The sequence below is a fragment of the Nycticebus coucang genome, chromosome 15, assembly GCF_027406575.1.
Source record: "Nycticebus coucang isolate mNycCou1 chromosome 15, mNycCou1.pri, whole genome shotgun sequence".
NCBI classification, from domain to species: Eukaryota; Metazoa; Chordata; class Mammalia; order Primates; family Lorisidae; genus Nycticebus; species Nycticebus coucang.
Window position 1 is genome coordinate 53651239 of NC_069794.1, and position 13220 is coordinate 53664458.

The window sequence follows — 13220 nt, forward strand, 5'->3', positions numbered from 1 at the left end:
ATTGAACAAGTTTTAAAAATTAATGTGAGTAGAGCTTACATTTTTATTCAAAAGAGTGGTCCGAGCAGAGGATATGGTATGCCTTCTCTATTGTTGTGCCCAGGAGTTCCACAAAGACCACACTGCCAAACAAGCCGAATTCATAGCAGAGTCCCTGTATTGAAGAGCAGGTCAGCGACTGCCTCAGTGTCCCAACATTGGGTTTTTGAGAGCAGCCCTGAGTGCTTAAGGAGTCAGGTTTTTAAGACTTGGTCTGCATCCTGATTGGCACGCAGGCTGTCCAGGTGCATCCCGGTAGGGTAGCAAGCAAGCATGGTACAGAAGCAGAATTTTACAGTTAGTAGCTATACGTCACACCTCTTTGTTTTAATATTTTCCCCACCTGGTATTTCTTAAAGCTCAGTCCAGGAAGTTGGTACTTCCCGGTTTCTCAGGGAGTTAGTCAAGCAAGAAGTTAGTGAGTACTTTCCCATCTATCTTGGGAGTGAACCAGACTTACTCCATTTTGTTGAGGGCTTGCAGTCTAGAAATTTGCCAGTAGTTCACTGGTATTTTTCTACTTTAGCCTAGGCCTAACACTATTAGCTGATGTTTACTTTTATATCTTTCAGAAGTATTTTAAATTTTTCTTGGAGATTTCTCACATTTCTTGCTCAGTTTATTTCTAAGTATTTTATCCTTGCTTTATTTTTTTGCTATTATAGATGAGTTCTCCATTATGCTTCTAATTTTTTTGTATTTATAAAGAAAATTGATTTTAGTAATGTTAACATATATTGATTTTGTTCTAATTTTTTATTTTATTTTCGGTTTTATTTTATTTTAGCTTTTGAGATAGGGTATTATGACCCCTTCAAACACAAACAATTTTCATTTTCCCTTTCAAATCTTACATATTTAATTGATTATTTTCCTGATTTCATTTGATTATACTTCTAATGTAATTTTATATAGAAATAGACAAACTGGTATTCTCTTTTGTTCTTGGATTTTTTTAGGAAAGGTTTAATAGTTCAACACTTAATGATATTAAGGAGTATTCATTCATTATATTAACATTTTAAAAATCAGAAGAAAATTGCTATATTTTGTTCAATGCATTTTTAGTGTCCAAAGAGATCATGTATTTTTCCTCCTGTATCTATTATTACAGTAGATTATTTTAATGTCTGTCTTAATACTGAGCCGTCCTTGCCTTTCTAGAATAAAAACCACTTTAGCATGATATTGATTTTTTATTTTGCTATTTTTTAGTATTTTATTTGGAATTTCTCTTCATTGTTATTTATGAGTAAGATTCATGAATAGCTTACTTTGGGGGACAAGTGAAGTCATCAAGTTAAATTTGACACTTTTTCAATGCTTCAGGAAATTATAAATAACATTGAGAAGTTTGAAGTTTTGTACAGTTTAGGTAACAATGAGAAGTTTGAAGTTTTGGTAGCATCTAAACTCACTACTTTGGGGGTTGGTATCAGTAGCTCCTTGATAACATTTTCTACTTTTTTAATGGATATTGGCTTGTTTAAACTGCCACTCTCACAGACACATCATAAATAATATGGGCATTTTTTAGCCCAACCAAATTGACACATAAAATTAACCATTAAAATTGAGAATATTCACTTAAAGGGAAAAATCTAGAAGCAGGAATACATGTTAGAAGATTCTAAGTAAACAATGCTGGGAACAATGGTGTCTTGAATTGGATTTGTTTAGTGAAATCCATGAGAAGTGAATGATTTATGGATATTTTGAAAGAAGTGCTAACAGGTCCCAGACTGATTAGATATGGTTTTGAAAGAAAAAGAAAATTCTTGGAGGCCTCCATGGTTAGGACATGTGAAACTAAAAAGAGCAAATTGGGATCCACTGAGATGTAAAAGGCTGTGAATGAATCTGCTTATTTTGTTTTGATTTGTTTGATATAAATTGGGGAGTTTAGAATTGAATTTCTGGATATGTTTGACTTTAAGATATCAGTTAGATAGAACAAGTGGGGCCATTAAAAGGAAGTTGACTGTATGGAATTGAAATTTAGAAAAAGAAGTCTGGGCTACAGTAATCAATTTAGGAATCATTTGCACATTGATTAAAGCAATGAGACCATTGAGGGAGTGTGTACAGATGGACAAGAGAAGTGAACCAAAGACTGGGTTCTGTAGTTTTCCAAATTAAGTTTATGGAGAAAAGTGGAAGTCATTAAATCATACTAAAAGACCAATTAGGGTCAGAAAGAAAACCAAGAAAGTTCCGTAAATCAAGTAAGAAAATAAGTCAATGAGAAAGTAGAGGTGAACTACATGAAATGCTGCTAATGTCCCTGACCTTAAACTAGAAGTCATCCTTGGATCCAACAACCTTGAAAAGGGCAGTGTCGCAGGAAGGGAGGAAGGATGCAAAAGCTCAAATGGGTAGCACTTAGAATGAAAGATTTGGAAGCTGAATATAAACTATCTATTCAAGGATGCTTACTGTAAATGAGAACAATAACTACAACAAAATGCAAAAATAGTGAGTGAAGTGGGACCAGGAAAATGGAGTGTGTGTGGGCATGCTAAGCACATTTACATGTTTATAAATAATAACATATTTGTTTTCTAATTGGATTGCTCAACAGAGAGCTACCCATTGATGACTGCAAAGAGAGTGACAATAAATGCTCCAAGTTAAGTATCTGGAAGGATGGAATACGGTGCTAAATGGAGGAGTCGGTTTAGATGGGCTCACAGAGGGTTCACCCGGTTAACAGTGGAGAAGGCAGAGAGCGTAAGTGCATATGCTGTTTTCTTTTTTCATTGCTCTAATTTTCTCATAAAGTAGGATATAACATCATAAAAGTTGTGAAAGTGTTTTGGTAACTATAAAGAACTGTTAAGGTTATTGTAATTTTGTTTCACAACAGTTTGCTTCATGAATTCAACCTATTTGTTACCCTACCACACACTGTGTTTCTGATGGGCAGTTTCAAAAACCTTTCATGATTACCATCAGTATGAGGTGCAAACTCAGAACATTCAAGGCCATCCAAATCTAGTATACTCTGAACATTACATTTTAGTATTTTTTCCCATGTATTATGTATTCCAATTACATGGGTGCACTCTTCAATATCCAAATAATCTATGGAGAATCAGGGTTCTTTTATTCTGCAATTCTTTTCCATCTTCCTACCCAGTTAATCTCGCAAAAATTTAGTTTGAATTATACATGCTTCAAAACATGAGGGTGTTCCCCAGTCCTCTGGGTTAAATTCGCTAAGAAAAATGTAACATATTGGTGAGAAGACACATATTTCAAAAATGAAACTTGGTTAGAATCTTATGTAACCTTAAGCAAGCTTCTTGCATGAAGAAATAGGTTTAGACTTCCTTTTTCTCATCCATTAAAAAAAAAAGATAGTGATGGTAAGATATAACTTAAAGTATTTTTAAAATTAAATCAAAATATGCTAAAGTTAGCTACAGCAAAATATATTTCTCTTCTTACCTTGCTATGTACTTATATATTCACATGTGATACACCCAAGATTTATCATATTTTTATTGTAACCAGGTTCTAGCATAATTTCTTAAACCTCAACAAATGTTTTATGTTTTGCAATAACTTGATGTTTTGAAATAACTTGAAGAATAGTGGTATTTCTTAATATTCAGTGCTACTATTTAAAGAGAAATTACTAGGGCCCCAACACTGTATTGTTTGTATATCATAAATATTATCACCTTTATCTTCACAATAACTGAATAAAATAGGCTGAACAATACAGATAGAAGTCTGACCTAGATAATTTAAATAAATGGCTCAGTTTGCAAAAGTTTGTGGTAGATTTGCACATATATCCCACTGATTTCAAAGCCTATCTTCTTAATAAATGATTCCTAATTATATCTCTTAAATTTGAAGGAGGAAAGTTTTCAGTGAAAATAAAGGAAGAGAAATGAGTAATTTAGGAGTTGTTATATAATGAATCTCAAATGTATTCGTTTTGTTTGTTTGATAGGCCTGGTAAAATAAATGTATATAGACATCCATGTTTTTCAAAATACGTAAATAATGCTAATTCAATATTTTTGAATCTATTGAAAAAGGACACAATTTTAAATGTTTGGGGGAAAAGGAGAGCAAAGCAATGAATAGCATTCCACCTCACAACTGAGATTCAAGGGCACCAAGCCAGCCGCACAAAGGTTATCATTTTGATAGCATACAAATATTTAGTAGAAACTCGCGTTCAATGTAACACAATGCACTAGTTTGTTATAAATATTTTTTTCCCCTGAAATGTTCCCTTAGGGACGGCAAGATCTGTTGTTCAAACACTGCCACCCACATCCATATGTATCGTCTTCTCTGCCAATGTTTTTTAGTTAGTTGTTTTTTTGTTTTTTGGGTTTTTTTGCTTCAGTTTGTTGTTTTCCTTTGGCCAGACATAAACCTTAAACAGACTACACACACACACACACACACACACAGAGCACTTTATATCATTTGGCACATATGATATAACTTTTTTAAAAAGTACTTTCAATTAGAGTGGAATTGGGAAGGCTTGCCTGCCATACTTGAATTCATTGCTGGCTACTATATTTCTTAATAATATGAAACGGGACCTTCTAGAATCTAGATAATTATTATGAATAACACATTTGGAAACCATGCCAAATTATCACTTCCTTATGAAGGAAATCACTTATTTCTTTGGAAAAAACCTGCCTTCTTGGAATAACTGTTTCACTCTAGTTTTAGCACATTGTTTGGCAGTTTATTAAAACTACAAGTGGGATTCGTCTAAATAGCTTATTTTGCTTTAACACTAGATTTCTGTTAAAGCAGAACAGATCATTATATTCATTCATCATTATTTGACTATAAGCCTGTTGTAAGCCAAAAATCGTCAATACTTGAGGAATAAATAGTAATTGAGAGGAACAGAAGATTACATTTGAAGGGCTTATCAAGGTGAGAATGAGACACTTCAATGCCACTTCTTGCTTCCTTGTTAGGGTATTTGCCAAGCTGAAGCATTTTGAAGATTTATTAAAGAGGGCTTCATGTCACAGGACTTTCTTCCGTAAAGATGTTTACCTAAACTCATTCTTATGTCACAGAGTTACTCTGGATGACACTGACTTTTTCCACCTGAACTGCAGATGATCAAGAATTCCACTTATATTCATGAGATCAAGTGCAATCGCTAAAGCCATATCATTTATTTCATTATTCTATTGCATCTCCTAATTTCTTCCTTCTAGTCTGTAGAAAAATTTATGAGGGACGGAATAAGGAAAACAGAAAGGAACTGGGTTCAAAAATCTTGAGATAATACAAAGGACTATAATAAAAATTCTTTCCATAATAGTTTCCCTCAATTGGAGTCCATAGATTCTCTGAGATAAGCAGATATACCCTGGGGTATTGGAATATTTTCTGCTAGAAAATATTCTTTTAAAGTATAGGTTTTCCTTCTTAAATAATGAAAACTTTTAGTTGTTACATGGAAACCGAAGTAACACCATAATTGTAGGCTAAAGAGAAAAGAATGCAGATAGAATTAATATGTAAATGGTGCCTTCATTCAATAGACACCAGGGTACATGTATTAATGAATGTTTTACAACAGGTCAAAAAGAGATAAGTGGTGGGAGATTTACATCATTATAAGACGCACAGCAGTTTAGCAAAGCCAAACTGGAAAGCACCTGCAGTCAGTCCCTAAACAATGTACTGTGCCATAGTCACATTCACATTTCGATAGCAATTTAATTTCAGCAAAACTAAATCATTCATCATCTTAAATTAACTGTAGTTCATCTGCGTTTTCTTAGTTTTGTATACCTACGTTTAAGTGAGTTGTGATTTTCTATTAGTTTTCTTTTAAGAACTATTAATATGTGGAATTCATATTTAGTTTTATATGTGTTGTGAAAATGAACATATTAACAATATAAACAATTTGTTAACAACACGACTTTTAGATATATTTTCCTTTCAGGAAGGCGAGGTCCTTCACAGAGATATTGAGAAGCCCTCCTCTAAAGCATACTTTCAAGAAATTGTTCAAGGCTTGACAGCACTTGATCATTTGACTAGAAAGTTCCCTATTAATACAATTTTCTAAACATATCACAGTCTTTTAGGAATTTTGGTCTTGGATGCATTGCTTCCATTTCCTAGAATTTCATTCTTTCTCAAAATTTCTCTATGCCTTTTTTCATTGTACGAACTCCTATTTATTCTTTAGGAGTTCTTTAGGAGAAGTAATTACCTCCTGTGTCAACTGTTTTGAAAAGGATGTTTAGAGGAGTCAACTAAACAATACGTTGGGTACAAAATTAATTCAGTTTACATTTCCCAACATGGTCCTTTACCTTTTAAAACTACTCACTCTGTCTTTCCTTCCCTAGTATTCAGGAATGCTGAAATGATGTTTTTCAACTGTTAGAAATGAGAACACATAAGAATTGAAGAACAATATTTGAAAGAACGTTTTCCAGTGGCTATTAGTCTTGGCTTTTTTATTGTTGTTGTTTAATTCTGGAATTGTTAATATAGACACATATACATGGATATATAAATTCATTGAGGCACATATCTATTTTTAAGGGTACTTTGGTCTTACTATAAGTTAAGAAGATTACTTTTACTAAGTAAAGCTCTTCCTAAAGATATGTGATATATTATATTTAATATCTTCAGGAAGTTATTTCTTATACCTAAAGTACTTTGCAAATTGCTGCTGATTAGTAAGGTAATGTGTATAACTTATTTGATTTTGCCATTCCTGGATGGATATATATCTCAAAACATCATATTGCATGCCCATATATATACAATTTATATGCGTCAATTTAAAAAACTAATAGTAAGTGTATAGTTATATTACCTTTTAGGTTTCAGTTAATGACTCTATCATTTTTCATTTTTAATTAAATTGATTCACATATGAATTGTTCCAACATGAGCTATTACTGAGAATTCTTGTGGAATTTAAAAGTTCACGTGCGCTAAAAATACAATAAGTTTCTTATGGGAATAAGATTAAAGAATATTTTACTTTCCTTTGAAAAATGTGATTGAGTAGTTGTTAAGTTGTAGGAGTTGAAGGGAAATCAGAAATTAAGTGCTTTTTCCAAATAAGATAATTTAAAAAATAATGCCGACTTTGCCTATGGATATTTAATTTAATCCTATGCGATTATTTTATACAGGCATTTAAAGCTGTTTTAATGAGCTTCGAGAGAGAAAGAAACTAAACACTTGCATTTTTTTCCTTGAATTTTCCCTCCCTTAGCATCTTTTATACTTATTTTACTTACTAAGCTTTTTCTGTACTACTTTAAAAAAATTCAAAATAAATAACTACCTGTATTTTTTTGTTATTATAAAATTGTCGGTTTGCTAACCCTTTCTTCCCTCCTTGCTTTTTAGTTCTAAGCAAGTCTTTTCAAGTTCTTCTCACATTTCACCACCTCATTCATTTGTAATCCCTTTGTAATTTCCAGGTGCTTGGTCTCTTGGGTAGCATATGCTACCAAGCTGAAATCATGTACAGTCAAATGCCTAATGCAATGCTTTCAGTGGGACGCAATTGTAAATGATTTTGAGCATAATCTGAGGAAAGGTCAATTCATTATTTTAAATCAGAAATAGATGCATTATTGTAAATCAGAAACAGTTTTAAAGGCACTTTCTAAAAAAACAATAATTTCTTTCAGCCTGTTGATATAACTTTGAAAAAAATTCTATAGTTTTAACAACAGCCTTACATCCATAACAAGAGTCAATTATACTAGGTGGTATTGACTGACGAATCTAATAATGTAATAAAGATGTCAACCATGACAGACTTGGTTAGTTCAAAAATAGGGCAAAATGCCCTTTCTTCCACAAACTTGGCTAATGAGGAATATTGCTTGCAATGTGATGAGACCTGTCAAGTAAATTTATGACACGTAAAATTCATTAAGCTTTCAAGTATTTCTTTGGAGTTTGGCAGTGTGGGCAGTCTGTAGTGTACTCTCTGTGTGTAAGGAATACACAAATTGAATGGGGTGAGCTGGCTAGTAATCAGTCCACATTACAATTGATTAATTGGAAATATTTCATTTGCTGTATCCAACTTTTATCTAGAGTGTTCTTTAGAGAGTTCTGTAATTCACATTCAATTTTTATGTTCATGTGCAAGTTCTTCTGGTACAATTCAAAGAGACTCTGTTGAAGGGGAAATTAGAGGCTGTGATTCAGAATTCAGTGAGTCTAGTCCCTGCAGAAACTTGGCAGAGGATAGAATCAGTTCTTGGGATGCCAAATTTAGTGGCCCCAAGCCAGATGCTAATTTTGAATGCATGGCACACATCACTTTGTGTCTCGATTAAGCCATGTCTGTGAGTCTCATGTAAGCCAAGCCACAGATTTAATGCAATGTACGCATTAGCGTTTAAGGCATCGTTGACCTATTTCTGGCTTTAAACATGTGACCAAAATCTTTTCTGTTTATGTTATAACTTTGATCTTTTTGCAAATAGGTAAATAAGGAATGTTAATGACTTCTTGTTATCTATGACCTTCTAAATTTTCATATCAACTTTATTTCTCATAAAGGCATATTCAGAAAGAAAAAACTAAGTTTACCTAAATGTAAAAAGAAGGTAGAAGTACAAGAAGGTAATTTTTTTGCTTCACTTACTTCTTTTTTTATTGTTGCAGTTTTTGGCTGGGGACAGGTTTGAACCCACCACTCTTGGTATGTGGGGCCAGTGCCCCACTCCTTGAGCCACAGGCGCCGCCCCACTTACTTGGTTCTTTAGTATGTTAAAAATGTATTCATAAAATTATATATGTGTATTAAGTTAATGCAGGTCTTAGAGAAGACTAATACAAATAATGGAGCAGAGAAAACCAAATGTCAGTGCATAAAACTGGAGTAAAATGTTATATTTGATTATCAATATTTTTGCTTTATCTATATCATACTGTTATTTTCTCACCTAAGTTTTTCCTGGGGGGGTGGCAGCAGAGTCTCAAGCTGTCACCCTGGGTAGAGTGCTGTGATGTCAGAGCTCACAGCAACCTCAACTCTTGGGCTTAAGTGATTCTCTTGCCTCAGACTCCCTAATAGTTGGGAAACAGGCGCTCACCACAACACCTGGCTATTTTTTTTTTTTTATTGTAGTTGACTTTGGCAGGCCAGGGCAGGATTCAAACCCACCAGCTCTGGTGTATGTGGGTGGCACCCTAGCCGCTGAGCTACAGGTGCCCAGCCTCATCAAAGTATCTTAACGTTTCCTTCTGCTTTCAGAATTGGGAGGGGAAAGTTTTAAGCAGCAGTACCTAAGCCTACAGAAGCATGACCCTTTCCACATAAGTACTTTTGGCATTGTTCTTGTTTGGAAGTCATTTATAAATATATATATATATATTTTTCCTAAATAAAAAACAAAACAACGAAAAGAGAATTTTAAAATGGAAGTTGGAGCCACTGATTAATAGCAGGCTGATGTACTATCTTAATGTACTGACCTTGAACTACTACAACTTGCTCAGTTTGTAGACCAGAGCAAAAGAAAAAGCAGGGTGAATCAGATAAAGCTGGCTCTGAGAGTTACAACAAAGCGTGGAATTCTAGTACCTCTATTGTCTGAGAGCCATACACAAGATAACAGCTACACAAACAATTTAAAGAAAAAAATCAACCAACATATGAGAAACCTGACTTTTTGTTCAGTAAAAAAAAAAAAAAAGAAAGAAAGAAAAAGGAAAGCCCATTAGTTAAATGATTGATTTTGTGCTTAATTTTTTTCTCTTGTTTTCCTCATTTGTGTGCCTTTTTAGTGTGTTTTATGCAACTCTTGAGTATTTAATCACCATTGGATACTTAAAAGAGAAAAGTGAGGAAAAGGTAAGGGCAAAGTTAGAAACCCCTTTTGAATTGTTAGCTTTTATTCCAACCAATCTTCTTCTGAGACGGAAATAATGTTGCCTTTTTTGGAGTAAGGGTGGGGGTGGGGGGTGGGGAGAATTCAGGGAAAATTATAGCATTGTTTTATAACCTGCTTGCATTAGCCTAAGGAAAACACAAATAGAAACTGAAGAAACTTCTGAAGCAATAGTATGAAAAAAGTAATGTTTTCCTTTAATATTGGGTTGAGTTTGGATGGATCTGGTCTACGTTCTAGGGAGCATGCTCATATATAATGGAGATGAGATTGGGGTGGCCTGACATCTCTTAATTTATTTATTCTACTAGTGTAATGCTAGCCACCTCCTGTTTTTATTATACCAATTTAATGCCAGCCATTTCCTGTTTTCATTAGACCATTGTAATGCTAGCCTCCTACTGTTCTCATTAGTGCAGGACTGTGTAATGGCAGCCACCTCATGTTTTCATTATAACAGAGCTGTATGGTGCCAGCTGCCACTTGTTTAACTTTACTGAGAAGCATTTGACCATGGACTACATACTTCCACAAGCTAGTGGCAAACAGGGTAAAGGCCTCCAGGGTTCTGGTGAAATGGTGGTAAATGCTTAAGTGACTTACTGCCTATTAATACGCAAAGAATATAGTTGCATGGTTGGGAAACTGCAGTAAACATTAGTAAATCTTTGAACTGTTTTGTTAATGTTATTGTTTTGCTGTGCTTTGTTTTAGAATAATTTGTTTGACAAAGACCCTCCACAGAATTTTGAAGTTTTTTGCTGTGGTCCTTGTGTGGATAGATTTCTATTCCTGAGAAGAATCCATTTGCAAGAATGAATAACATTTATTGGGAGCTTACTATATATCCAAGAGGTTCTAAGCTTTTCATGTATTACCTCGTGTGTTCCTTGCAATTACCTTAGAAGTTAGTTATCATACACATTTTATAGATGAAGAAACTAAAGTACATGGTGGGTACATAATGCACAGACTAGCAAATTTTCTCTGTAAAGGGCCAGGTAGCATTTATGGCTTGGGGAGAGTATAGTTTTGCTCTAATAACTCAAATCTGTAGCTGTAGAACAGCCAAAGATAACACCTAAACAAGTGAGCATGGCTGGATTCCAACAAGTCTTTATTTACAAAAATAGGTTAGGGGCTGGTTTGGCCTAAAGGCTGTATTTTGCCCAGTGTTCAAGGTCACATTGCTAGAGAGTGGTAGGTGAGAGTTATGATTCTAATTGAGGTAGTCAAGCTACAGATCCCTTGACTTTAACTGATATTCTCTACTTCCTCTCTGTAACTGGAAATATTAATACTTACAATTCCATTCATTTAGAAACCTTTAATTGTGCAGTGATAAAAATTTTCGAAGAGAAAAATGTATGCTTTGATTAAATATATGCTTTAAGGATTTTACTGTTTAGTTTTTAATATTTTTATAGTTTTGTCCCTAATGTTTTTACTTAGAAGCATCTAAGAATTATGTTCAATAATAACATATATAAAAAATTTCTTCTCGATAATTTAGGGAGTTTTTGACTAGGGATAAAAAAGCTTTGAAATATATTTTGACAAACATTTTCTTTTTTGTGTGTAAAGTTTTTATAGAAAAAAAATTTTTAAGTCCAGCACTTTGTTGAATTCAGATTGCCATATCATTAACTTTCCCAAATAGGGTAATTGACAGATGTGTATAAGTTTCCTGAAGTGATTAAAGGCTGTTGAAAATTGTAACCTGTCATGTTCCCTGGGAAAAAAAAGTCCTATCCATTTGTTACAGGACTCTCTAAATGACTGTAATGAGTCACCTTTAAAATGGCAGCTGTCACCCTAGAATTTGAACCTTGATACAGGAAAAATTGCATATATATGTATACACACATATTTAAAATGATGCATGTATGTTAACAAAAAGGTTATATATATATATATATATTCCCAAATGTCATGCTCTTAATAACAAAAGAAGGTGAGGAGAAAAAAAAAGGCTTTATTATGTTAGCCTGTGATCTGTAGTTTGAACTCCTATCTGTTGGAGACCAAAAAAATCAGGTACATGAAAGTGATGTTAAAGGTTGGTAAGTCATTCTTTGTCTGCATGTAACTTCTCACTTGACTTTTAACCTTTCTCAAAATGGAGACATCCTTATAGTGAACTTTGTATGGCTTCGCATCACATGTAGAAATTTCTTTTATTGAACTGCAAGGGTAAAGACAGCAAGAGAAACAGAGAGAGAGAGAGAGAGAGAGAGAGATCAAAATAGAAAGCCAGTACACTCATACATGAAGGAAGACAGCATCAAAAGTCAGGATGCCCTAACCTGGCTGCCAAATTCAGTGTTGCCAAGTGGACATGGGTGGATGAGATGTTTCTAATATTTATTCTCTTCTTCAATTGTTTCTCTTTTCTCTCTTAGTTTTGGTGTTCTATCTGAAATAGGGCAGGTGGAGTTACAATGTCTGCTGTAAAATAAAATGCAAATTATATTATACAAATAAACCAACCATTGGGACATAAATTAGCCTGAACAGTAGTTGTATATTACAGTTATAATGCTTTTTAATACAAAAAGATACGTGCGAGTGTGTGTATGTGCTGAGGAGGTTACAGTCTTCCCTGGAAGGATGCCTCCAAGGCCGAGGTTGTGGTTTTCTCTTATGCCTCTCTGTGAAAGCCTCTGTCTGCATTTCAAAGTGCTCCCGGTCTATTGGTAATGCCAGCATTCACTATAATGTATAATAACTTTATTTTTAACACTCTTAATGCATATGTAGCCAAATAAAATCCAATCTCTAATGTGGATATTGGCTATGGTAATTACTATTTATATTAATTAGCCTGTCAATGTGCAGACTTTCAACTCTGCCACTGGAGTTCTTGTCACCTTTTTAGCACATTACCATTATTATTTTAAAACTAGAGTCACTTCAAGTTCAAATTCATAAAATGTGCATTGGAACCGCCTACCCTGCCTTACAGCATATGTGTCAGAAGAAATAAAACTTTTAAGAAACCATTTGCACTCACCTTCCCCTCATCTCATTTAGAAAGTCAATCAGACATTTTTGGCATTCCACGCATTACTTTGAAAAATTAAAATCAATGTTTATGGTTGGAATATCCCTGGGAGATCCACACTGTTCTCTATTCATTACACAGCATTCAGGTTATACATGGTGACCGAGCTTCAGCTTAAACATCGTCATTTCTTGATCTGCCTCCACCCTATCATCATCACTTTCCTAATATTTGGTCATCACAAACTCCCAATGTCATTGTAGAATCAGATTTCTACG